At 43.1% G+C, this 27,205-nt stretch overlaps 1 protein-coding gene and 1 pseudogene across 2 annotated transcripts in view; both read left to right on the forward strand.

Moving 5' to 3' along the window:
- Positions 1-27,205, forward strand: part of Ppargc1a (PPARG coactivator 1 alpha) — a 655,711-nt gene that overhangs the window by 5,553 nt on the left and 622,953 nt on the right. The gene's annotated exons all lie outside the window — the stretch shown is intronic.
- The window catches only part of Rpl36-ps6 (ribosomal protein L36, pseudogene), a 51,660-nt pseudogene continuing 24,455 nt past the window's right edge, over positions 1-27,205 (forward strand).

Consider the following 27,205-nt stretch of genomic DNA (forward strand, 5'->3'; position numbering starts at 1 on the left):
GGGATGGGATGGGATGGGTGTCTGGAGGGGAAACCAAACCAGGAAAGGGGACAACAAATGTAAATAAAGAAAGTATCCAATTTAAAAAAATGGCCTCCTTGGAAGGACTGCTCCTTTGCAGAGCAGTCGGGTTTCCTGTTGAATTCCACTCTATCTTTTTAGCTACTCAGTGCTTGTGACTCACTCTTGTCTAGCAAGGCAGAAGTTTTAATACAGCCTCATTACAGGGAGTTTGGTGGGTAAGTTGTTGAACACTTTTGTCTGCCTTTTGTTTTTGGTCGGAGGAGTAGGAGGAGCTTGGCTTTAGTTCCAGGAAAAGAAATAGACAAAGCAGGAAACACCAGGTAGAACTGAGTATATCTATGTTTTCTTTCTGGCTACTCCAATTCTTAAAGTGATGGCGGTGTTTAGATCCATAGAGATGTACCAAGACTTGCAACTGGGAAGAGTCTTCTCCCACCTCCAGCACCCACATTAACTTCGCAGGCATGGGGACACGCAGGGGATGCAGAGACAGGAAGAGGCCTGGGGCTCACTAGACAGTCAGTTCAGCTTAGGGAGTGGAGTCTGGATCGGTGCTGACCTGACGGTGCTCACGAGTGTGATACCCGAGGCTGTCTCTTAGCCCCTACATGCACACATGTGCATACTCATCCGTGTAGGATGTATGTCTGTTTACACATACATGACACAATACACAGTAACAGAAAGAAAGGCATACATAGGTTTGTTGTGGTCTTCCTGTAAGATGAGCTTCCTTCTGGTAGCTTTGGTTTGAAAATATCCGGCACCTTTTATAAATTTCTATAAACTTGGGATCAAAGGATTTAGATGGTGGTTACTATTTTTATAAATAAAATACAATTAAAATGCTGTTTCAAACACTGTACACATGCATGACTCTTTTAGTCTGTATAACAGCACAGGGTAGGGCCTTGTCTTGTTAGTCCCATTCTACAGAGAATGCAAACAAGACAGAATTAAGTGCTAGTTAGGGGCAAGTAATGGGGGTTGGTTTGGCAGCCTGAGGCCAGCTTCCTCTTACTGTCTCCACTTTCTCCATTCCTCTCTGCAACACAAAGGCGCTGTGAGGCTACACATCGGTCCCCTGAAAGTCTCTGACGATGTCATTTATTTTCCTGTACAAAGAGTGAACATCTTCTGTGCTTGTCCAAATCTTTACATACCCCTCTCTCTTCACTTTTTTGTGTGTGTAGTATGCACACGTACATGTTCATGTGTGTTTACATAAATATATGTGCAGGTATGTATGCATGCATCGGGGAGGCCAGAGGTTGAGGCCAAGTGCTTTCTTCAGGTGTTCTCACCTTATTCTTTTGAGTCAGGGTTACTCACGGAACCCGGAGCTTACCAATTCAGCTAGACAGCCTGGCCGGCCAGATCCAGTTATCCTGGTTCTGCCTCCCAGTTTGTAGATTTTTATACAGGTGCTGAGGAGGTTGCTTAAACAGCTCATCATGGACATTACCGACTGGTCCATCTCCCCGCCTCAACCCCAGCCCTCTTCTCCTTTCTTTTATATTGTAGATAGAATTCTTTTGGGTGAACTTGTCTGCTTTGGTAGAGCCAACTATAACCACCTGATGCTTTTTTTTCTCCCCTTGGTGATGGACCTTGCTAGATACTTGAGTTTGCTGTTCTGTTTGATTTGGATAGTTGATCTGGCCAGAGAAATGGACAGCCTATAGATCTATAGATTGGTTGAATTCCTGAATCAAATAGACTAATTTTAAATTTCTCAGACACATTAAAACTCTCTCTCTCTCTCTCTCTCTCTCTCTCTCTCTCTCTCTCTCTCACACACACACACACACACAGACACACACACACGTGTATACACAATTTAGGCATGCATTTATGTCCCTTTTATACATGAATTCTTATCAGCTTGGCTATGTTTTCAATTCAGACTGAGACTTGCTTCTCTCATCAGCCCATGTTTTCCCAGGAGTCTTCTGTAAGGAGTTGGGCACCTAACTTTCCTGTCCATCAGGAACCTTTTGTGCCCTTTTGTGGTTGGGCCCTTACATTGTGTTCTTCCACCCTGTAGTTGTGGGACGGGGAGAAAAGACACTTGATGTCAGCAGCGATACGGATGTTTCTTGCTGGCTTCACTGTTCCCGTGGCCCGAGCGGAAACATAAAAGTGCAGGGTTTGCATTGGAGTGGGAATGGGGTCACCTCCCCTTTGTAGTCATCATCAAGGAAGCAGAGCTTCCTTCCAAGAGACCATAGGAAATCAATGATCACACCTTGCCAGCAAAGAGGTAAACGTGTGCAGCAGATGGCATTAAATCAAAGGGCAGCGGAAACGTGACTCACTCGCCAAGACGGTGTGACTTTTTGGTCCCTTCAAAGAACTCACATTTTTTGATATAATGCTTGTATTTAAATCTTTCCATTTGGTTTGCACTATTATATGTTTTAAAAATGAAGAAAAGAGAAAAATGCCATTACCCTAGGTTAAAATCTTTTCTCCCAAACATACTTATTTAAAAAGCCCAGTGCCTTTCTGGAATATGGTGCCAGATCTATCCCTCATTCCCCCCTTGTTTTTGTTAATAAGAATGTAACTGGGCTTGTGCAATTGTTTATTTCTTTGGTGTATTTACTTAAGAAGGGGAGCTTGCACTGAGAGAAGGCTCCCCTTGGCCAGACGGGACTTTAGAGGGACCTTGGTACAGAGGGAACCTGGGGTGAGGTAGGCGATGATGGTTGATGTGTAGGAATGGAACTTAATGGAACGTAGAGAAGCAGGTGTGTGGCTCTAATATGCTTCCCTCCGTAGCACGCTCTTCTGATTGCTTTGTGAGCTCGTCTTCCTGTACATTTGAAATCGAGCTGCAGGTAATAGCTAAAGATAAAGGGAATGTTTGGTCTATTCCAGAAGAAGACAAGACACCCAAGAAATCTCTCAGGGGAAATAGCCGTAGAAATCAAACTGGCTGGGAAAAGTCAGGAAGGAAAAGGAAGGAGACTCAGCAGCAACCTTAACCACATTTTAGTCCAATTTATTATTTCCAGTAGCGGTTTGTCCCTAATGTTAACAATGAGTGATTATGATTCCGTAGTTTCGTTTACAGCATAAATTAGCATTTTGTTTTCCGTTACAGCTTTTGAATGAGGAATTATAATGTATAATTTGCTGAAAATAGATGTTATCATCTCTTAGGAGGAGAACAACCACATAAACTTGAACAAATGATAAAAATGGAATCAATTACGTTTCAAATGGAAGTAGTTTACAAACCTCCAAATACAAAGTGGCACGAGTAGCTGGTTATTGTAACAAATAATTAGTTTTTTTAAAACAACGTTTATTGAATTCCATTGACAATTTGGTAATTGTTCCCACCCAGTTGGCTGTAGTGCTCCCTCTGCTGAGACGGAACTGGCAGGGGATGACTGCATTTCATAAGCTGCTTTATGCCTCGTTATTTCATGGTACACCCAGAATATATACTTCACGTTACTTGTAACCCTTCCTGAGTAATAGCAACACAATGAGTTCTGTCATCAAGCTTTGGTATCAGATGACTATCCAAGGGCTGGCTGGTGACTGGGGCATTTTCAGGTTGCAGCAGGGGAGGGAGGAGGTGGTCGGACTGAAGACAGAAGTGGGTGAAGATGGCTGAAGGAAGACCCCTTTATGTGCCCTATCACACGGGTCAATCATATTCTGATTTGACTTTCTTAGCCCCTCCACTTCCACCCTTAACTTTTTCTCTCTTGATTGTAACTCCTTATGTATCCTCGCCATTGCGTTTCTACTGAGGAAGCTTCTTTGTAGCGAAAGCCACGGCTTTCTATGTTCCTGGTCCCTCACCATGTCCAGCTTGCAGCAGACAGCATGTATGTACTGGAGACATGGCTCCCCACATATAAGAAAACGTCGTTTTTTCCCTTTTTGTATGTTACTTTATATCTTTGTGTTCAATTGCTTGGGAAGATAAAGTCAGTTCTGCGCTGCCTTTTTTTGAAAATGGGAATCTGACTTGGAGAACAAATGAATTCTGTTTCTATTAACTTGTCCCCAGGGAAGAGCATGGCTGGGTTACCATAGGCTCACTTGTACTTCTTAATTTCTAAAGTGAAAAAGTATAAAGTTTATGCTTAATACACTCAGAAAGTGTAAGGGGATGAGAATCGGGGTGAGAGCAGTGTTACATTTCAATGCTCTTTGGCAACTGCTACACACCGAGTAAATCTTTCATTTTTGATTATTTCTAAAAGATTAATCCATTTCTTTAAAGTTAATATGCAGAGAAATATGTTCAACATCTCTTTATTTTTAGATCCCACGATTTAGTCTGAAACAAATCAGTGGTGCATTATACACACACAAGGATGTATCTAATGACGGGAGTGAGCAGATGCTGGCAAAGTTGCTTCGTGTGAAGTCGAGGGAGCTGCAGGAGGGAGTCGGAAAAAAGTCTCTAGAAGTTGGAGGGCTTGTGAGGTGAACGTTGGGAGCAGCTCACGTATGAAGCTTGTGGTGTGTAGGGTAGAACAGAAGAGAGGACAGTCAGCCTCAGGACCTGGAAGACCTGCGTTGAAGACTCTTTAGGGCGTGGTTAAGATAGGACTTCTCATCTATTCCATTTTCTATGGGATACCTATAAGGGGAGAGTTTAGGACACAGTAGACTCTCAGTAAATTATGCTGGCCTGTCACAGCAAGATCCATATATTGATCCATTACTGTAACAGTGGGAACCCATTAAAGTGATTTCCATGATCAACTCTTCAAAGCAGCCCTATGGGGAGGCCACTATTACCCGTATTGTATATTACAAGCAATGTAGCAGAGGAACAGACAAGTGGCCTAACCAAGGTCACCCTGTTGGCAAAGTGGGAGAGCCAGGATTTGTAGCTAAGCATGCTTCTTGCTCAAGTCGAAGTTTGAACTCTCAAGGAAGCCACCACCAGCTACCATCAGCTGGGTGAACAGATGGGTGAATGGTCAGAGGAGAATCGAGGATGAAGGAAAAGTTCTCACAGCATGGGGACCCTCACTTGTGCTCAGAGTGATTGGAAAGTGACCAAGGCACAAACATCACTATGGCAACATGGGGGAGGGACCTGCCTTCTTGCTGGAGGAACTGCAGAGTTTCAGAAGATCAGTCCATAGGCCATGGACTTTGAGGGATAAACAATGTAGGCAAAAAGGATAGGTGTGCAAGGAGCAGTCCAGCCAGAGGGAAAGCACAATGGAGATGTATCTCAGAGTGGGCAGTTGTTTGGTAAAACTTTTTTATTCGGTAAAATGTATCTAACACTTTTCTTGTACTTGTGTTATGTCTGTTTACCAGGATATATAATTTAGTAGGATGTACACAAACACACACACACATACACACACACACAGACACATACACACACATACACACATACACACACAGACACATACACACATACACACATACACGCACACACACATACACACACAGACACATACACACACATACACACATACACGCACACAGACACATACACACACATACATACACACATACACACACAGACATATACACACACATACACACACATACACACATACACACACAGACACATACACACACATACATACACACATACACACACAGACATATACACACACATACACACACATACACACATACACACACATACACACAAATACACACATACACACACATACACACATACACACACATTTGCTTATAGTATGTATACACGAGATAGGTGAATAGGTAGATAAATGTCATCTTTATTACACATGTCTATATATAAAGCATATAGACATATCTATACATACATAATATATGCATATATGCATATGTTATCTTTTATCATCGATTCATGTATGGTGTGTATACTCCCGGCTGTCATCTGTCAGATATCTACCTACGATCTAATTATCTCTCATCTGGTCATCATGAACTTTTAATTGGAAATGGACAGGGAGGCACTTTCCAGTGTGAACTTGAGGCCTTCTTTGGGTCCATTGACTTTGTTTACCAACAGATACTCTTCGAACTCTTTCTTAGCAAAGGGAAAGAGATGGCACAGTTGGGATCTCGTGAGCCAGCCTGGGGGAGTTCTTTTACACATTGTTCTATCTCACGCCAGCCAGCAAGCAAACAAGCTTTTGAACTTGGGGGGAACCTTAAGATCTTTGTATTACTGAAATTTGCTTGGCTGACAATGTCAAAAGAACAGTTTAATTAGTAAGTCAAACGTAAAGCTTTATTTTGAGGTTTTATTGCACTTCACTCGATTGCTAAACTTTATTTGAGATTAAAATTAGTCACCCAAGCTAGAGAGTGAAATAGTATCGGAGGTTGGGACACACTCTGAGGCCCATGCAGCCGTGCTAATGAAATCCTTGACGCCTTGCTTTGCATGATGTCAACCTAAAAGGGTTACAGGGCTTTGAAGAAAAGAGCCCAAAACATCGCAAAAAAAATAGGAATGGCACGATCCTGGCAATACTTGTCAAAGCCTTATGGTTTAAGAAGTAAGACTCCATTGCTAATTGATTTTTCTGACCCTGATAGTAATAGCTGGGTTAAAAATAATTTTAAAATATTTTCCCTGATTTCACGTTGTTTATGTGGATTACAAATAAATGTTTATTTTTTTTTTAAAAAGCCTTGGTCTTGTTTTTCCTTTCGCTACACCAGTATAATTCAGGATGAAGACTGTCTGGGGCGTGTTTGTGAAGTGTACATGGTTGTCTCTTTGTCATTCTCACAACGGAAGAAGAGTACGTCTGTGAAAAGAGGGACTGTTAGCCTTGAGTGCAGACTCAGGAACAGAAGAAGTGTTAAAGAACCATACTGGCTACTTGCTCAGGAAGTTATGTGAGCATGGTTGTTTACAGTGACACTTGCATTGTGGTGCCTGCGAGTCATCACTAGCCTTCTTACATTTCTTCATTGTCTGTATAACCAGTTACAGTCTCTCTAAGTATCCCTTCCTGTAGCTTTATTGAGGTCATCTCGGGCTAAAGAGCTTCCCCCAAGCATCACTTAGTTGCTTAAATAAAGTAATTAGAGACGCTCCTTAATGCGAGAATGGATGAAGATATTAAAATAGTCCCTTCCTAGAGAATTTTGGGAAAAATTTTTTTATCTTGTATGTAGGAATAGACCATATTTAAGGAAGTTGCAAGCCAAACTTGTCATCCCAGGAGTTGGGAAGTTGAGGCAGGAGGATCACTGTAAGTTTGAAGGCCTCTATCTGATATAATAGTAAGTTGCAGGCCAGCCAGGGCTCCTCAGCAAGACCCTATCTCGAAAATGCAATTAAAAAAACCCAACAGTGTATAAATATTAAGCATTGTTTGAAGGCGAGTTGCTTTAGTTCCTTTATGTCCCTTATATTTAGAGTAAAAATAGCTACAGATTTTTGTCAATTGATTTATAAATGCCTCTTTTTTCATATTGGGGTGTGTGTGTGTGTGTGTGTGTGTGTGTGTGTGTGTGTGTGTGCGCGCGCGCGCGCGTGCATGCCTGTGTATTTTGGCATGCCTCTGACATCACCAAATGACATCACATATCACTTGCAACATTAAATACAGCAAAAGGCATAGGATAGGGGCTAACTAAGATCCTATTGGCCATTTATGAGAGAAGTAACCTGGAACTCCTTCTATCAACCTAGAGACATGATCATCTCATAGTCACACAACTAGGAATCAAGAGGACCAGGAGCTAGAGGGTAAGGAAGATTCTTTAAAGCATCTCCACATAAGGACATTTTCTGAAAAGTGGTGTTTTTCTCTTGGGCCTAGGAGGACTAACACACACACTTTCTCTCAATCTGCATTCTAATTTATAGAGAATATGTATCTATATTTTACTGGTTAGCTTAAACATATATTTAAACTTTGTTTCCTGGAGTACCATTGCTGGAAACTATATCTGGAGAAATGATTAAAGTCATTTTTTTTTCTTGTTATAGATGTATATCTTGTGGTAACTTTTTTGTTTTGGATTTTTCTTAGAAAAAAATCAGAAAAAAACGAAGAAAATCAAAACCACCTTTAACTGACCACTTAAAGAGAATTACAGATCACTTTTCAATGCATAATTTCCCAGTTTTTAAAGTTATTTATTTATTTCTGTCTTGTGTGCGAGTGAGTGGGTATAAGGACTACAGTGTGTGTACGGCTCACAGAGGACAACTTATTTCATCAGCCCCAACTTTTCCCCTAGGCATCACCTGTAAATGTTTTTATAACTTGACTTTTTAACCCATTTTCCATATGCTGCTTCACATCCCTCTGTGTCATATGTGACTGTTAGATATTCTGTTGCATAATTATAGTGCCATTTGCTTAATCTTCCTGGACCGTTAGGTATTTAGGGATCACAAATTCATACTAGTGATGCACATCATAATTCCTTCTTTAGGACAATGCACAGTAGTAGAAAGACTTGGATAAAGAGCACACAAAACTTCAAGACTTCATGATTGTTGCCTCTCCATGAAGATGAATCAGCTCACTCCGGACAGCTCCAGGCCCAGGGTACCAAATGATGGCCATTTTAAAATGTGCCCTCTTTCCCAGAATATTCTCTATCTACTGAAAACTCAAAAACAAACTTTTTTTTTTTTAGTTGCTGTATCAGTCCAAAGGTCACATTCATTCCAGAAGAGAACTTTCTCCGCCATAGATTCTGCAAACTGGAACCAAACGTCTGGCATGTCATTTAAGCCAGTGGTGTGGAGTGTTGACCCTGGTTATCAGGCGGGTCCTTGATTCTCTCCTTTCCGTAGCCCTGAAAACACCTACCAGCTTAGATCCTCTGAGACATACAGAAAATGTCTTTCTAGTCACTGGGAGCAAGAAGTCAGCCTAAGCTCCCTCTCAGTCAAGTTCTAATGCAATTCCCAGGAAAAGTCTAAGACCACCATTGTAGAATATAGGAAAGCATCACGTTTCTGGTGTAGACCAGACCCAACCATCATGAAACATAAATATTTCTGTGAAAATAAAGTTTTTAAACGAAATGAAATGTGTCCACGTGGCGCAGGCACAGTTGCCATGCTTGCTCTTGAGCATTTGTCCTCAGGTGACAGTCACAGCTTTGCTGGGTCTTGTCTTTTCAAAACTAACTCCTCTTCTCCACATCTTGCCTTTGCTACGGTCTGATTCTTCCTTAGGAAAGGACAGAGGGGGAGGGGACAGGAACTGCTCATTTGTTCACACTCCTTAGACCTGGAGCAGCATCTCTCAACTTTCCCAGTGCTGCTTTCCCAGTTCCCCATGTTGAGGTGACTCCTCCCCAGACCATAACTGTCTTAGTTAGGGTTTTATTGCTGTGAACAGACACCATGACCAAGGCACCTCTTATAAGGACAACATTTAATTGGGGCTGGCTTAAAGGCTCAGAGGTTCAGTCCATTATCATCAAGGCGGGAGCATGGCAACATCCAGGCAGGCATGGTGCATCAGGAGCTGAGAGTTCTACATCTTCATCTGAAGGCTGCTAGCAGAATATCGGCTTCCAGGCTGCTAGGATGAAGATCTTTAAGCTCACACCCACCGTGACACACCTACTCCAACAGGGCCACACCTTCTAATAGTGCCACTCCCTGGACCTAGCATATACAAAACATCACAATAAGATTATTTTGTTGCTGCTTTATAACTGCCATTTTGCTACTGTTATGAGTAGTAACATAAAGATTTGATATGAAGGATATCTGATATATGACCCCCAAAGGGATTGCAGCCCACAGGTTGAGAACTGCTAGCCTAGAGGATCTGTGTACACATAAGAGTTGTATGGCTACCCCCACACACATGTCACACCTTACTCTGTTCCCAGATACTGTTCCTGAGAGCTCAGCTACTTGCTGGTCTTATTTCCTCCGTTACCTCGACTTCTACCTCTGTGGTGGTCTTTAGTATCCCCCTGCAGAGGACTATCTGGTGGTTTAATTTCACAGTTGCAACACTTCAGGCAGCCCAGCCATGCCACCCTAGCCCCACCCTTCTGAAGCCTCCATTATAACCACACCGGATGACAGCATTGGATGACAGCCTCGAAGTTCTTCCCTGTGCTTCTTTGAGCATTTATTTGCAAACCCCCAAACCCCCTTTTCCCCCTGATCTTCAACCACCTGCTGTCCCTATTCCCTGAAAATGGGTGATGAATCTCAGGATCCATCACTTAAACCGCTACCTTGCCTAAGTCACAAAGACCACAGCTTCTTACACCCCTATATGTGTCCATAAAAAACCCATCCTCCTCAGTCTACCCATCCTCTTTGCTTCATCATATAAGCCATGGTGTTGGATAAAGACCAGTTATTCCAAAGAATGACAGTGAAAATCTAGTGTCCTCCACCTCTGTCCGTACCATTCACTATCTTATCTGCAACTTCAAACACTGTCTGCTACTCTTGAGTCCCTTGAGCATCATCGGGCTCCTTCCCAGATAAGGAATCCTGGTAATCCAAGTTTTCTGGCCTCTTATCACCCAATCCCCATTGAGGCTTTCCTTCGGCCAGTGCTGTGGACGTATCTCCTTCCTTCTTTTAGACTTTGATCTAACTTATGACTTCATGATTCAATCAAGTTCAGAACGAATGCCCCCAAATCTCTTATTTGAAGAAATCCCTCTGTGAGCCTTTCACTTCCACTCGAGGGCTGTCTCTTTCCTTTTACTGTGTGACGTGAAAGGCTCAGCTTGTACTGGAGACCATACATTTTAATGACGTCAGTCTGTATGCTTGAGGTTGGTTGTGTTCTGTAGCTCACAGGTTCTTAGAGCAAGAGGCAGGTAATATTAAGGCAGAGTGATAAATTTGTGCTACTCAGCAAGAGAATTGTATTCACTCATGATTTTAAAACCTCATTCATTCATTCATTCATTCATTCATTCATTCATTTCTCCTCCTCCTCCTCCTCCGTCTGGTGACCTCTAATATGAATTTAGCCTTCAATAATTTGCTGGTCTTGTAGTAATGTTGCCTAATTCATAAATGTTGGAATTCTTTTTTTCTTAAATCTTGGTGCAAGGGGTGTGTGTGTGTGTGTGTGTGTGTGTGTGTGTGTGTGTGAGAGAGAGAGAGAGAGAGAGAGAGAGAGAGACAGAGAGACAGAGAGACAGAGAGCAGAGAGACAGGGAGAGAGGGAGAGAGACAGAGATAGAGAGAGACGGAGAGAGACGCAGAGAGATGCAGACACACACACACACACACAGAGAGAGAGAGAGAGAGAGAGAGAGAGAGAGATATTACATGAGTCATAGCACACACATGGAGGTCAGGGGGCAGCCTTTCTGTGTCTGTTGCTACACTGTGTGTCCAGGATAGCTATTCCTGGAGTGCCCTTGTCCCCCATCTCATTCTAAGACAAATGGCGTGACAGATGTACAGGTACTGGATTTGGCTTTTGTTGCTGTTGTTGTTTTTTTTTAAATGTAGGGTCCAGGGATCTGAAATCAGGTTATCAGGGTGAGGATGCTCCTTTATCTCCATCTCCTCATAATGTCATAAATGTTGGAATCTTATCAGTTTTTTTTTCCAAGACAAGGTCTCACTGTGTAGCCTGGGCTAGCCTGGAACTCACAGAGCTCTGCCTGCTTTGGTCTCTCTAGTACTAGGATAAAAAGTAAACCATGCCTGGTTTAGCCGTGTGTGTGTGTGTGTGTGTGTGTGTGTGTGTGTGTGTATCTATCTATCTATCTATCTATCTATCTATCTATCTATCTATCTGTATATACATATATAGAATATACATATTCATATACATACACACACACACACACACACACATATATATATATACATACATATGTATCAATGACTTGACTCTGCTGAGAACTGCCTTTTTCTTCTGTGGCCCTTCTATTATCTGTCATCTTGTCTCCTCTCCTTTCTCGACTCTCTTGTTTTGTTTAACCTTAAATGTTGATTCCGAGTTCTCACTGTGAATTGATTCCCTCTTCATTCTGTCCATATTATTTTTAGAGGGACCTCCCCGTGCATGGAAATCAGCCACCTCACTGTTTTTCAGATTTGTATTTCAGATAAGCCTTCTCGCCTGTGAGTTTCAGGATTATGTAACCAGCAAGATACTCAACAGTGTCATAGACATTTGTAACACAGAATGTTGAAGAGAGAATTTCCATCTAGATTCCATTGCTTTTGAATTACTTATCTGGGTAGAAGGCAACAATACATAATGTGTGTGTGTGTGTGTGTGTGTGTGTGTGTGTGTGTGTGTGTGTGTGTGTGCTGTTATTTTTTTTGCAGCATACTAAAGTCACCCCAAGACTTTGGTCTAAAACAGCATCCATGAGTAAGTGTACAATATGCATCAAGGACATGTGTCGAGGTCGGCTGGGTGGTTCTTCTGCTGGAGTTTGCTGTTGGATCACTTGTGTCTGCAGCCAGCAAGCAGCTGGTAATTGTGCCTATGGTGGCAGATGACTGGCTACTGACAGGGGAGTGGGGTAACTGAGCTAGGAGCCCATCGTTCTGAAGTTAGCTGTAACTTACCCAATAGTAGTGATTATAGGATTCTTGGAAAAAACCAAGAAGAGTGAGGTCTCAGGAGGCCTGGAGTGGAGCACACAAGGGATCACTTCTAGTTCATCCTATTGGTCAGAGCAAATCACAGGGCCAGCTTCAGGCCAATATTCGGAGAGAAGAGGAAGAAGGTACTCTAACTCTTGATGGGAGAGTTTACCTTTCAGAGAGTCTTTAAAGACATACTGTGAGAAAGTTTCTCGCATGTGTGACAAAGCAAGTAGCCACCTCATAGCTTACTGTACCTGTAACCCTACATGATTCACACCGAACGTTCTTTTACTTATGGTCAGTCATCTGATGAAGATAATGTTGTCTCGATGGTGGCTCCCCCACTTGCACACCTCTTCACCTGCTGCCCAACACGTTTCTCATACTTGACATCTGCATTAGTTTTCTAAGGCCAGTGTAGCAAAGTACCAGAAGCTGGGTGTCCTGAACCACTGATATTTACAGATTGTAGTCTGCAGGCTTGAGGTCTGTGATACTGGCGGTTTGGATCCTTTCCCTGAGGATGGCCACCTCCTCCCTGTGTCTCATAGAATACTCCTGTTCTAGCATCTCAGTCCACATTTCATCTTCTTATAAGGGCACCGGTCATGTTGGATTAAGGGACACTTTAATTTTGTCCCTTGCATGTATTTATACCTGCAAGGACCCTTTCTTCCAACCTGACCACATCCTGAACTTAACCAAAGTAATACTGTTAGTATAACTTTCTATCAGCTAATTTTCAGTTTCACTCCACTGTGGGTTGAGGAGATGGCTCAGTGGGCACCTACATGAAACTGGACATGATAGCACATGTCTGTAATCTCTGCCCTCCTGTAGGGCAAAGGGAGGCCGAGACAGAAGCCAATCTTGGACAGCTATCCAAGAGATCCTGCTTTAAATAACCTAGAAGGATAAAAGCCGAGGTTGTCTTCTGACCTCCATACACCTGCCAGTGTGTGCATGTGTCTGCAATCACACACACAAATTCAAATGTGCACACACAGAACAGGGATGAGTCCAGAGATGAGTCTGAGAGTTCTGGTCCTAATGTCAAATATTGTTGTTATTTTTCTCTGCTCTTCTGGACTCTAAGCTTTTTGAAGGTAGGGTATTTGCCTTCATGACTTCTAAGTCATGGAAGAGTAGATCCCTTGATACACAGTGACTACCTTGAACAAAAATGGCCAACTTTTTCTGCTTATAGAAAAGGAAGTAAAATTAGCTACTCTGAGGACATAGTCTGCCAGAGACATGACGGTCTCAAGATTTATAAGACAAAGAAGAACAGTGAACCCCGATTCTATGCTTTTAGTCTGACCATCGCCATGGAATGGACAAGATTCTGTTCTTTACTCATTCGCAACAGGATTCTGACCAGTACAGAACGATTGAAAATTGACAGAGTGGAACTTGCCAGATCTGCTGGGTGATTAGCACATGTTCTGTTAACTAAAGAAATGGGGTACCTTGCCAATGACGATGATGTTAAAATTGTCTGAATCAGTCTATATTATTCAGGATTCTGAAATAGACAAGAGTATCTATCTATCTATCTATCTATCTATCTATCTATCTATCTATCTCTATCTATCTACCTATTTATCATCTATCAATATATCTTCATCTATCTATAAATCTCTCATCTACTGGATCTGTTTGTAATTAATTGGATCATGCTGCTCTAGAGACCTGGTAAGTCCAAAGTCTGCAAGGTAAGCTGTCAGGCTTGAGATGCAGGGAAGAGTCACAGCTTAACTTACAAGAAAACGTCACTCAACCTTCATCAGACTGGATGAGGTTTATCTACCCCAGAGAGGGTAATCTGCTTTGCTCAAATCCACTCATTTAAATGTTGATCATCCAATTTAAACATTCAGAAAATTGTCTGGTCAAACCTTTGGCAAACTATATCACACATTCCACGTTTGACGATCCCAGGGAAGAGAATGTAGTAGCCATAGTGTAGGCAAGAGTATTTAAAAATAATTTAGCCACTGATTGTATACATGGGTAGAAGTGAATGACCTTGAAGACATCATAAGGATACTGCCTGATTTCAATGTCAGTCAATGTTTAAAAACATACTCAGTAGTTTAAAAATAAATAGTCAGAGGACTTAGGGGTAACTATTGTCGGAGATAGGAAAAGCCCTGAATATTTAAGGAAACTTTAATATTCTTATTTGAGGGTTAATTAAATTCTGGTCAATAAGATACAACAGAAATATAGAAACAGTATTCCTTTTTATGCAAACATGAAATCAAAGTTTATGGCGTGTGCCTGGAATGGTAAAACAGTGAAAACCGTGTGGTGTTTGATCAGGAGGGCAGGCTCAAGTGCTGACAGCCTGTGTTCCCTTGTCCTCCCCCTGTATCTACTCTGTCTGTGGCTCTCTTCAAATGTCCGATGCTTCCTGACTTGGAGCAGATGTAGAGGAGTTCAGAGAAGAAACCACTGTTTTCCTAGATAGCTTTTGGTTTCTGAGAAAATCTTTCTGTAGCAAAAGTACTGTCCCTGGGTGGCATTCATGAGGCAGGAAAGGGCGGGTCCCTGTATTATCACAGGGCAGAGAAAACACTGGTAGAAGTTGGGACAAGCGATTCTCTTTTCTTCAATGGCCAGATATTCAGATGATGAAATACGCTCTTCAAAGATGACTGTAGGCACCTGGCCCAGATTTAATATGCAGTGTTTATAAAATCAAGGCGCGAGAGAAAGGTTACTTGTAGTGATAAATTCAACAAGGCTGTTAGTAATGCTGCCACCATTTTTCCTAGTGAGTGTCATCCCTTCGCTTTTACCAGGAGACTTCTCAAAACATTTCTGTCTTCCTAGGCAGACTCGTATAAGAATTCTGCCTTGCTTTAACATTGTAGCCTCCCCTGGGAGAAATCCTTCTACAAGAAAGTTTCAGAGGTAGTGTAACTAGATGTGACAGTGAAAGTCGCATGCTTCACAGTTGGTTTTGCACATCACTAACCCTGTCTATTGATCTGTGAAATGGACCTTCAACATCTACTTTCTGATTTTTAGCAGTTAAATGAGATTATAGGCTCTATGAGTTTAGGAACATGTTCGACACATAGGGAGCAAGTCATGATGTCAGTTTTATACTGAGAGACAGACTGGTCAAAGTGTAGAGAATAATTGACTGTTGAATGCTCAGACATAAGAGAGACATTTGTATCATCCCTCCAAACTCCAAGACGCAGAGAAGGGACAAAAGGAGTGGTGCAGAATGTTGACAGAAGACATGGCATGGCTGTGGTAACCTTGAAGTCAAGAGAAGCTACGAGAACTTGCACAAGCTCTGCAGAAGACTAGGCTGGTCAGCATCCTAGGGAAGGAGCTTTTGGGGTCCTACCCTTCCAGTTATTTGCAGATAACGGTTGGTGGGGGATGATGGGACATTTTCTTCAGTGGTATAGCCACCAGTAAGGCAAATGTTCTCCTGTAAAACAAACTCACTCAAACAAACTACTACAAACAACCCTAATGAAACCCAAATGGGACACCACACACACACACACACACACACACACACACACACACACACACACACACACACATTGAGTGGAAACAAAGGAAAGACCAGTTGGGAGGGATGGGAGGAAGAAGAAGGTTAATGGGAATGGGGGTAGAGAAGGGGAACAGAGAGGAATAAGAGGGAAATGATAGAATACATTATGTACATGTATAAAAATGTCATAACAACCCATTATTATGTATAATTTACATATATTAATAAAACATTAAGAACGAAAGAGACAGAGGGGTGGTATATTAAATGATGTTAATTAGATATACAAGAGACCATTTTGAGAAACCATGGTCTGTTTGATTCAGCTATCCTATGCTGGATTTATTCCCAGAGATCATGATGATGGTGAGTTCAGTTTCTCTACAGTATTTTCTAAGAATGCACTTGTTTATTGCTTTATTCAGAAGCCTTATGCTCAGATATACACGAGTCAGGTCATTTCTAGGAGGTTTGTAGTCTGATTAAGATTTTAATATTTCCCTCCTGATTTCTGCATGCAAAAATGGAACAATTTGCCCATTTATTTGCAAGGAATAAAAACATATAATACCAAAGAAAATTAGAAGGCAAAACTCCAGAATAACATGATTCCTCAGAAAATACAATCCAATTATAGAAGACAGGTAATATCCAGTTCTTTTTTGGTTGACCTATAATAAATGCAGATTGTCTAGGTATTTAATATAGAGTGGTATTTCAAAACCAAATGGTGGCTATTATTTCTATTATTGGGGGAGAAAGTAATATCAAGGTGGAAATTAGTACTCTGGGGTTAGAAATGGGGAATGTCTTATGAACAAAAGTGTCTCAAAAACACCCATTCTTTTGAATACAAGCTAAGAGGTTGTCCTTCTGAATAAGGGAACAATGCTTTGCAAGTACTTATAGCAGAGCAGGCATGATTTGAAGACTTGGGCACAGAAAGCAAGAACAAAATAATCAGTCCAACAACACTGGACAGAGTGGTGTCAACACATGATACTATCTGAAAATGTCTGTGACCATTATGAAAATGGGCCACAGAGAGTAACCTGTGACAAGAATGGGTCACACTGCATGAGATGTGAAATGTCCAGGCTGGAAGTTGTCACCTTCCTTGGAAGGGCTTGGTTGAGCCTTCTTCAGGGCAGGCTCCAGAGAAAGCATTCTCCACTCAGCAAACTGGCTGAGGAACAGAGAGGGTGCGGTGAGAGATAAGATCAGGAATTACATAGCCCAGGTCATGATGGACCACAGGCCCCATGAGGAATCTAGAATTGATTTCAATGACATTGGAAACCACTGAGAATGTTTGGAGCAGAGGAAGGACTAGGCCTGATTGATGCTTTCTGATGTCTGACTCCTTAACAGAGAAGGGGTAAGAATGAGGTCAGTTGGAGCCTCTTGTGTGAGTCAGGTGAGAGGTGGCTGTCATAGGGATTAAAGAAAGTGAATTGCTAACCATTGTGTATGGCATTAATTGTCAACTCCGTAGAGTCTAGACTAACATGGGAATAATCTCTGGGTATGCTAGTGAGGTTTATCCTGATTTCATTAATTGAGGTGGGAAGGCGTGCCCACTGTGGGCGGTACCATTCCCTGGCTGCCACCCTGGATTGTCAAAATCGAGAAAGTAAGCTAAGTACACAAAAGCAAGCCTTTACAGCTTTCTGCTTTTTGAGTGCAGATGCATGGTGACCAGCTCCCTCAAGGCCTGCTGCTGCCAGCTTACTTCACAGTTACCTGGGATGGCAAGTCAGATAAATCCCTCCTCCCTTGAATTGTTTTCATTAGGGTCTTCTATCACAGCAACAGGAGAAGAAGCTAAGACACTAATTTAAACCAAAAAGCATTTGTGCAGCTGCTTCTGCTTGCCAGCAGTATGCCAGGCTAATGGGCGTGTTTGGTAAGAGCATAGGAATTTGAAGTCAGTCCCTCAGGCATTGGACAGCAGACAAACCCCACACCCAAGGTGTGCTGAGCCTTTGGCTCGGACAGCTGGGTTATTGTAAAGTTCTGAGAATGTTCCATCTGCCTATGTAAGGAAACCATCCTTTTTGAGGGAGAGACTAGGGAATTCAGCATGGCAGAAGCGAAGGGCAGGTGTCCGTGATTCTCTATCATGAGATGGGATTCCATGGCTGATAAGGATGGAGACAGTCTAGGCACTCAGTTTTTAACAGTGGAGGGCTTTGGATTTTTTTTCTTAAAGCAGACAGCTGTTCTGTTGGTTAGGGAGCAGAAGAGCTGCCCAGTTGGAAGGGATAAGTCAGAACGACATTTCTGGGAGATGTGAGTCATAGGCTGCCATTGTCCCATAGAAAAGAATGTCTCTTGGGAATGTTTCAAGCCAATTTTTTTTTCTAATGCTGAGGGAAACCTAAATGGGGAGGGTTAGGTTAAGTATGAGAGAAAGGAGTGGACGAGGGACACAGTAGAACCTGGGGACCTGGTTTTTATTCTTTGTTTTGCTTGGCTCTTTGGTTTGTAAGAGTGGATAGCATAGCAGATACCCTGGGAGGACTCTGGCGTACCTTGCAATCACGGTCAAGAGTGAGGTGAAGCTGAGTCTCTTGTTCTTAGAGCCCAGTTCTGTTCTGACTCACTTGGGTTTGAGTCAGCAAAGGGCTGCCGGCATGTTCTGATCCTATACTCTCTCCATCTCAGGGGCAGAGCCATCTCTGTGTGGCACTGCACTGGCTGTCTCTGCTTTACTTGTCCCAGTTTTAAAGAGGGCAGTTAGTGCTTTGTGGTCAGCCTTTGGACTCACAGGCCTCATCCTCATTGGTTGACGGAGCCTGGGGCTCTCTGGCTGGGCAGCGTGTCAGTGGAGCTGGCTAGGTAACACTGGAGATGCACTACTGTCTGGTGAAGAACCATCTTCCGTCTCTCAAAGGCCTGGCCATCGTGGCGCAGGACGCGGAGAACAGAGAGCATTTCTCGTCATTTTTTTTTTTTTTGGTTCTTTTTTTCGGAGCTGGGGACCGAACCCAGGGCCTTGCGCTTCCTAGGCAAGCGCTCTACCACTGAGCTAAATCCCCAGCCCCAATTCTTGTCATTCTTGAAGAAGACTTGGCTGGTGTTCTCCAGTTGGCTTGGGCTCTGGAGAATTCCACAGCTGCTCTAAGGGAGGACTAGAGGAACACAGGGAAGAAGGGGCAACAGTCAGGTGGATGAGAGAGCCTGGCAGGGCACAAGAACATTACTGGAAAGGAGTGTGTGTGTGTGTGTGTGTGTGTGTGTGTGTGTGTGTGTGTACATGTATATGTAGTTTGCAGACAGATTTGCAAGAAAAGGCAAAGATGTGAGACAATTCTCTAGAAGATTCTGTTTCCCACATTCTCTGCTGTGAGAGCCAGACCTTTCCCCAGCATCTTCTGAGTTATTACACAAAACATAGACTGTCTCTTTCCTTTCCTTGATGGATTAAAATATGTGATGAGTTTCTGCACTAGATAGTGTAAGTCCAAATGGGTTAAAAAGACTCAGGAAAGAAACAAATACCACATGCTTTCTCTGCTATGTGGAGCTTAAGTGTGTGTGTGTGTGTGTGTGTGTGTGTGTGTGTGTGTGTGTGTAAATTTGTACAGTTTGAAGCTAGAAGTGGCATCGTGAGAGGGACAGAGATTTTTAAAAAGGATTGATTTTATTACTTTTAATTACGGTGTCCCTGTGTGTGGGAGTGACCATATGAGTGCTGCCCTGTAGAGGCCAAAGGAGTCAGATCCCCCTGGAGCTAGAGTGAGCTGCTCCGCGTGGGTGCTGGGAATCAAACTTGGGTCCTCTGCAAGAGAGGGACGCACTCTTAAGAACTGGGCCACCTCTCCAACTCTGAAGGGAGAGATCTTTTGGGAGGTGGAAACAGAAATAGTAGTGGGACTTCTGTGAAAAGAAAGTAAAAGGCAGGGTGGGGCTGACTTGGGGGAGAAGGGGAACCGGCTGGAAGGGGAGGAGACGCCAATGAGGGAAGACGGGGAGGAAACAAAGGAAAATCAAGTATAAGGACAGGTACACAAGTGCCATGACAAGACCCACTCTGTGTGCTACCTTAAAAATAATCAAGACTGTAGGCCAGAGACCTGAATACACGGATCACCAGAAGACGCCCAGAAGTATGAGAGGACGCTCAGTCACTAGAGTAGCAGGCAGATGCCAATCAAAACCACATTTTGATATCACCACACCTCTGTGTGATAAATAAAAACAATATAAGATATATATATATATAAGCACTATAAACCAATTATATAAAAACTATACAAAAACAACAAACTGAGAAACAGAAACAACAGGAGGCAGTGAGGATGTGGAGAAAGCACGCTGTCTGCTTTCCCATTCTGACTTTGATACATGCTAGATTCCAGGGCAAGGCGCCACTGGGAATTAGAAGCCCATTTCACTGGCGTTGAATCAACACCTGTTTCCCGGAAATGTTCTCTGCATTCTCAGAGTGTGTGCATTTGTCCAATAAACATGGAAGGGCTTAAGACCTCTCTCCTGCCCTACCCAGACCCGAGAACCTCCAACGTGCTAAGGATCGGCGCTCTGGTCCACTGACATGCTTTAAACCCTAAGCCAAGCAAACACCACATTTCATCCTCCGCACGTGAGGTCATTACTATTGTATAATTATATTAAACCCGGCCCCTGCCACTTTGAAAGGAGCCTGTGTGAAATGGCAGGATAGGGGCACTGACAGACTGGTTTGTCGTCAGAAGAGACAAAGAGGAATTGTCAGCGTATTGATTTTTGTCTCAACACAGCCTCACAGACACATGATTTAGAAAACGCTTAAATGAAAAAGCAGTCAGGGATTATGTGCCTTCAATAGAGCAAGGCAATCCATCTTGAGATCTTATTCAATGGTCACACCTGTGGACGCCACTGACCATGGAGTCTGGATTCTGGCCGATGTAGTGATCAAACATGGATGTGTGTTTGTGGTAGACCTGAAATTCCAGTGGCCTAACCCTGGGAGAAGGTTTCAGCGGAAGATTCCCTGAACTGACTTCAGGCCTTGCAGGCTGAAGTACAGCTGCACTGCCAGGTCTGGGGTGAGGTTATCCAAAGAGCCATCCTCCGTTCTCCTTTCTCCCAGGCAGATGACTTACATACACGTTCAAGCCACTGTTTCCTGGTAAGGCAAGAAGCTAGCCCATGGTTCTGGCTCACTGTCAAGATACTTTGTTTTGTGACAACCTTCTAGCTATAGAGTCCCACAGTGATGCTGGGGCATCATGTGGCAAAAGATCTAACCAAACAGTTTACTTGTGAGAGGTCCCATTTACCATTGATGCACTTCCCTTACAGACGGATGAACCCATTCCCTAATGCAAAGTCCTCATTCCCTCCCTCTCAACACTTTATAGTGGGGATTGCAAGTTCATGTGTGTGTGTGTGCGCGTTTAAAGGATAACTCATTTCAGACCATAGCAACTTTGTATTATACTCTGTTATTTATTCATCTAGACAAGGTCTCTCTGTGTAGCTCAGGGTGGTCTTGAACTTAAAGGCCTTGTGCTCAGAGTCCTGAGGGTTCCGATTATAGGTGTGCACTATCACGCCCAGCTGTTCTGTTTTATTGAATTAGTTTCATCTTCCAGCTGAATGGGCGCTTCCCTGCAGGTGAAAATTCCCCAATCTCATTTTTTCCTCTTTGCTCTAACTTTAGTTTATGTGTTTGCATTTACATATTTTTAGCTTAGACAAGTTCCATAGACTATTAATTTGAACTGCCTAAGAATCAATGTTTCTAAAACAGAAGTCTGGCTGTGATAATCCCTTTAAAAAACAACTACTTTCACGGGATGGGCAGAGTGACTCCACATCTGTAATTCCAGAACTCTGGGACTCAGGCAAGAGTAGCCTGGGCTACCTAGAATGTTCTAGGCCAGCCTGAACTCTGACCTGGTTGGTTGGTCACGTGCAAGACTCTCTCTGACCAAATCTTCCCCTTCGGTTCTAATGTTTCTGTTTTGAAAAGTCTCACTTTTTTTTTGAACTAAAATAGTGATATTAAAACAAAAGGAAGGGAGGTAAAGAATATATGAAACAATGAAGATTGTTTGCCCAGCTGGAAAAAAAATAGATATTTTGTGCAGGTTAAAAAAGCATACTAGTAACTTCATGAGGCTAACCAATTTAGGACTCAATTAGGAATGTGATCCCAGGAACTGCATACAAATTATTGTAATTATCATGACAGGAAATGGTAGGAAGCAGAAATTTAAAAGGGGGAATATGTTATTTAAAAGTCAGGCGGCTTGTCTTTGTGGCCCTAAGAGTTGGATTGGGAAAATTAAAGAGCTCAGATCATAAACCGGCAGCAAAAGGAAGCCCCAAGCTCTTCACTCAGCAAAAAGGCAGTGCCATGACTGGAAAGCCAGGCCTGTGGTTACTTAATGGAAGCGAGCATTTTGTTGTGTCAGGGCCACTGTGTGCTATAGATTTAACCAGCACGAACATATTCTGCAACTTGGACAATTAATTCCACACCTGTACTGTCCCTCATCCAGCTTTATAAAACATGTCATCCCCATAAAAATAAATGTACGTGGCAAATAGCCTTCTCTCCCGTTTGCCAAAAAAACAGATTACTATCAGGATGGCCGAATTATCACCTGCTGTCAACAAATGGATTACCCAAGTTAAGGTCATTATTGTTGCTGTCATTATGGTGCGTATTAACGCCGGCGTGTATGAACAGAGAGCCGAGATGGATGGGCCAGAATCTAGCCAGGGCTGCTATTAGACCTTTGTGAACTTCATTGTGCATGCTTGCAAGATGATGAATTAAATCCGTCCGTGCAGCCCTACAGATTTTTTTAAAAATTGCTTCTTTAAATGAAGTTTTTTTCCCCCTTTCGTGAAAGGCTTTAGATTAACTCAGCATCCATGAACCTTTACATGTTGTCAACTCCTGACATTTTTTCTTCTGGATTTTTAGAAATATAATACAAGATAAAAATGCACTTGGATTTGAAACGGCAAGGAGTGGAGATAACAAGGGTATTTATTTAGTTTACCCCTTGGCTTTTTATTCTCTCCCTCATTATTTATGGAATTTATATTTCTCTCCCCCCTTTAAGAAGAATACCTTTAAAGTCTTTTGCAGCTAACTTTGCTTTCTGTGCTTCTATTTTATTTAATTAAACTTTTTGAAGGCATTTTTCACCCTATTTAAATGAAACATGACTGCGGAGGAGAGGAATATAAACATCTTTGCATAGCCGATATGTTGAAAAATGCATGACCACTTAAATGTCACAACTCGCCGGAGCCTTTTCTTTTCATTCTTGTGCTGTTGAATTTTAAGGACAAATCGTACTTCACATTCCTTGCGTTGCTTAAATCAGGTGATGCTGTGTGCTTCTGGGTAGGAACGCATTCTGCGAGGAGCCTGCTGGATCTCAGGGGTTCTGTTGAGCTCTCCTCTCCTTTTGCAAACTCCTTTGCTGCCATTCTTTCTATTACCGCCCCTCCCCCTTTTCTACCTCTGCCTCTGTATTTCTGTTTCCTCTCCTGGCAAAGAACCTGGTCAGAGGGGTTGACAGATGTGAGGCTGGCCTTCACCTACGCCAGCAAGCTGCACTTTCTGGGCATTGACCCTTTCTCCTACCTCCTGGGCCTCCAGGGCCTGTGACTGAGGTCGCCCCAGCCTTAGGAATGAATTTTACTGCCGCTAGCCCTGCCCTTGGCCAGGTCCATGGCTTGGCCTATGGTCCTGCCCCTGCTCCTTCCTCATTGACTTGCTTCAGAAGCAAGGCTGCAGCAGCCTAGACTCTGAGAATGAGGTAAGGTCTGGTTCAGATGTCCTACCAACAGGATCTCATGGCAGGAACAGGGCAGGGGAATACTAATCGGAAAAGGAAGTGGAAGGACACAGAAGCAATTAGGTAATTATAGTGAGAATAAATCAAAGCAGGGAGAAGAGTGTCAGGATAGGGGAAGTGGGTCAGGAAACCTGTGCTAAGTGAACACTGCAGGTGGAACCCTCCCAGGACTGCAGGAGTCTGGCTGCGTGGTGACTAGAGCGTGTGTTTGCCCTTCGCTACAGTAGTCACTACCCTACAGTGTCTCTGGCCAGTAAGTGACAGCTGTTCAAAGAAATGTGAAGTTGATAGGATTTCAAATCTTAGCTTCACGCTGCTCTAGATTTCTGGGCAATGTGAGGGCCTTGTAAAGCAAAAAGGACCTCTATGTCTGGAGAGGAGGAAACCTTTAGTAGTCCATCATTGCCCTGTGGGTTTGGCTTTTTCAGCATGAGTGGATATCCCACTTTTACCTATGCTTTCCTTGCTTTGTGAGTCTGCTGGCTTTTAAATGTCAACAACCAAACAAAACCACAAAAACTTAAACATTACCAAATAATGGGGTGGTGTGTGCATAAATGTGTCCAGGGCTACAGGTTTTGGCTTGGTTTAAGGTGTGAGGCATGTGGTACTAAGCATCTTCTATGATCTAGTTTCCTCCCTTCTTGGTCTAGCCTCACTCTTAGGCTGGGATTCCTAGTCCTCTTGATAGGAGCTAAAGGAAGAAATTGATGAGGAGCTTGGAAGAGACTTGGAATTCAACAAATGTTCCCTGATAACCACTGTGTGCAGGGAAATGTACAAGGGTTTCTGTTCTGTAGATACTTCTGGTCAACCTCAGAGCAATGAAGGGGTATCTGCAAATGTTCCTACCATTAGATTGAAATAACATGGTATAGGCCTCTCAGGATTCAATTGCAAGGGAATGAGATAGAGTTCCTGTTACAGGAACTCTGAGAAAGGAGGAAGACCTCTCTTTGTGCTTCTTAGACTGAAGGATCTCCATGAACCAAAGGAACAGGCATATTATTTGAGATAGAGAGGATAAAGAGGAGGGAAGTTCAGAGTGAAGGACTCAAGATAGCTTCTCTTTTGGGCATGTTCCTTCTGGAGAGGATGCTCTGAGGTAAGGGACTTGCAGAGGCATACACAGCAAGCAAAGCTAGGGCCTTAGGTCTTGCTGTGTGTAACTGTCTACTGGTCATCTTATTAGCTGAGTCTTGAACCTTTGATGTCCAGGGATGAGAACAGTTATGGCAAAGTCACTCCATGCCACTTCAATGTTCCCATGGGTGCTAGTCAGAGGTGGCATAGACTTTTAAACATTTCTTTGAAAAAAAATTGTTTTAAGGTAAAAGCAGTTGCTATTGGAACCCAGATGGTGGCTGTATTGCCCCTGGGTATAAGAGTCTGCCCAGTAACAGTTATACATTGTAAGGAGGCACTGGGACTGCCTTGGACCCGAGAGAAAAGCCTGGGGGCCAAGTGTAGCAAGGGTTATAGAAAAAGCATGGAAGGGGGCGAGCAGGCAACTTCTTCCCAGCATGCATCAGGAGCCCTCACTGCTCTGGGGAGCTGTGGATTTTTAGACCTGATCTTATTAACTACAAAGCCCCAGTGCTCAGCAGAATTTCTCACTCAAAACCCTCAAATTTAAAACAGATGAAAATGGTGCTCCCGTCTCCCCAGCAAGCCTTCTTTCAGGGTTCTGTGTTTAGCCCTGGGGCTTGGGAATCCAATATTATATCAGTTCCTCTCTTAATGGATGAGAAAGATGGAGGATGTGGGAAGACAATGTTCTAGGCCAGGCTCTCCACATCACAGGGAGACTCCCCAGGCAAGTTCCCCACAATGGGGAGAGGGATGGAGGTAGCAGGTCTGTGTGACTCTATTTACTATCCCCTCAAATTCTTTTTGGTGGATGTCTCATTGTATGCATTGTATATTAATTAGCTCAGTGGAAAATAATCACAGCGAAATTACGTTATATTATATTATAAATCGAGCATCAGCATGCTTTATGAGTATGTACCAAACTTAAATTTTTTTGTTGTGGTTGATGAGCTATAGTATCAAAAATACCTGGAGACCACACAGTCCTAGATTATAAATGTCAACCTTTGGTATTGCAAATCCTATCTACTCCAGGATCTAATTCCCACTATGGCAAAAGCGAGAAGCTCAGCCTTCCCAAGAAGAGAGTTTAACTGCTTAGGGGCCCTTGGCAATTTGTCATTTATGGCAGGTTTTGAGGACATAAACATTGCAGTGGTTATTTTTGAAAGGAAATGTTTATCATTATAGCTCCCAAACACATCACAAACAGAAACAATAATTTCATTAGTAGCTGAAAATTGTAATGGTGCTGTTGAATATAAATTCCACAGCTATGGTAATTCTAAAACACAAGGGCGGTGAATAAATTATCACAACCGTATTATTAGGAATAAACTTCATCGCTGTGAGTAAGACGAGAGGGGGAGGGGCTGATGGAGACTGCCGTTTGGGGTGATTGTTTTCAGTTGGGGGTCAGGGCACTGCAGTGGCTGTTTATCCTGTTCTCTCATATCATACCTTGGCCAGAGACTGACGAGAACCCCCTACTCCAACTTGAACCTCACAGCTCCTGCACTTTAAGACTTCTCTTGCCTCTCCAACCCCGCCCTGTTACAAGATCCAAGGATCAGCCTCCCTCCGTCTCCACACTGAACCTCTCAGGAAGCCATGCTGCTTCACCTCCTGGACTGTGTCTGGAGTCAGTCACTTCTTCCTCACCTCACCTGGTAGCTCCTGGTGTAATGGACCACTGTGATGCCACTGTCCTATTCCCCACCCGTATGCTCCCTCCCTTCCAACTGAGCCATCAGTAGACTGAGTATTTATTGCTACTATGGTCCCCAGATGAGCCCCTCTTTAGCTATAACCTTCCTTTTTCTTATAAAATCAGCTCCAGACTCTGTGACTGCTCTTCTTTAGCCACCATTTCACTTTGGAAGCTTGGACACCAGCCCATGTCAACCCCAGGATGCTCCTGTCCCCTCAGCTTAGAGCTGATTCATGTTTATCCTTCAAGGCTACAGATCTTAGTCCCTTTTCATAGGAGCTCCTATCATGCTAAGGTAGCCCCTGGGGGCTTTTAATCCTGTCCATTTCCCTAGAGCTGTGACCTCCGGGCCTCCTGGGGTAGTGCTTCTCCTAGAACATAGGGTGGTCCAGATGCCCTTGAAACTCTTTCAGGAAGCGGTACTCCATCATTTGTGGCTTTCCGGCTTATAGCTCCACTTCTAATGAGGACACTCAAAAAATGAAATGCTCACATGTCTGTGGATG

This window comes from Rattus norvegicus, chromosome 14 (assembly GCF_036323735.1).
Source record: "Rattus norvegicus strain BN/NHsdMcwi chromosome 14, GRCr8, whole genome shotgun sequence".
In the NCBI taxonomy this organism is placed as follows: domain Eukaryota; kingdom Metazoa; phylum Chordata; class Mammalia; order Rodentia; family Muridae; genus Rattus; species Rattus norvegicus.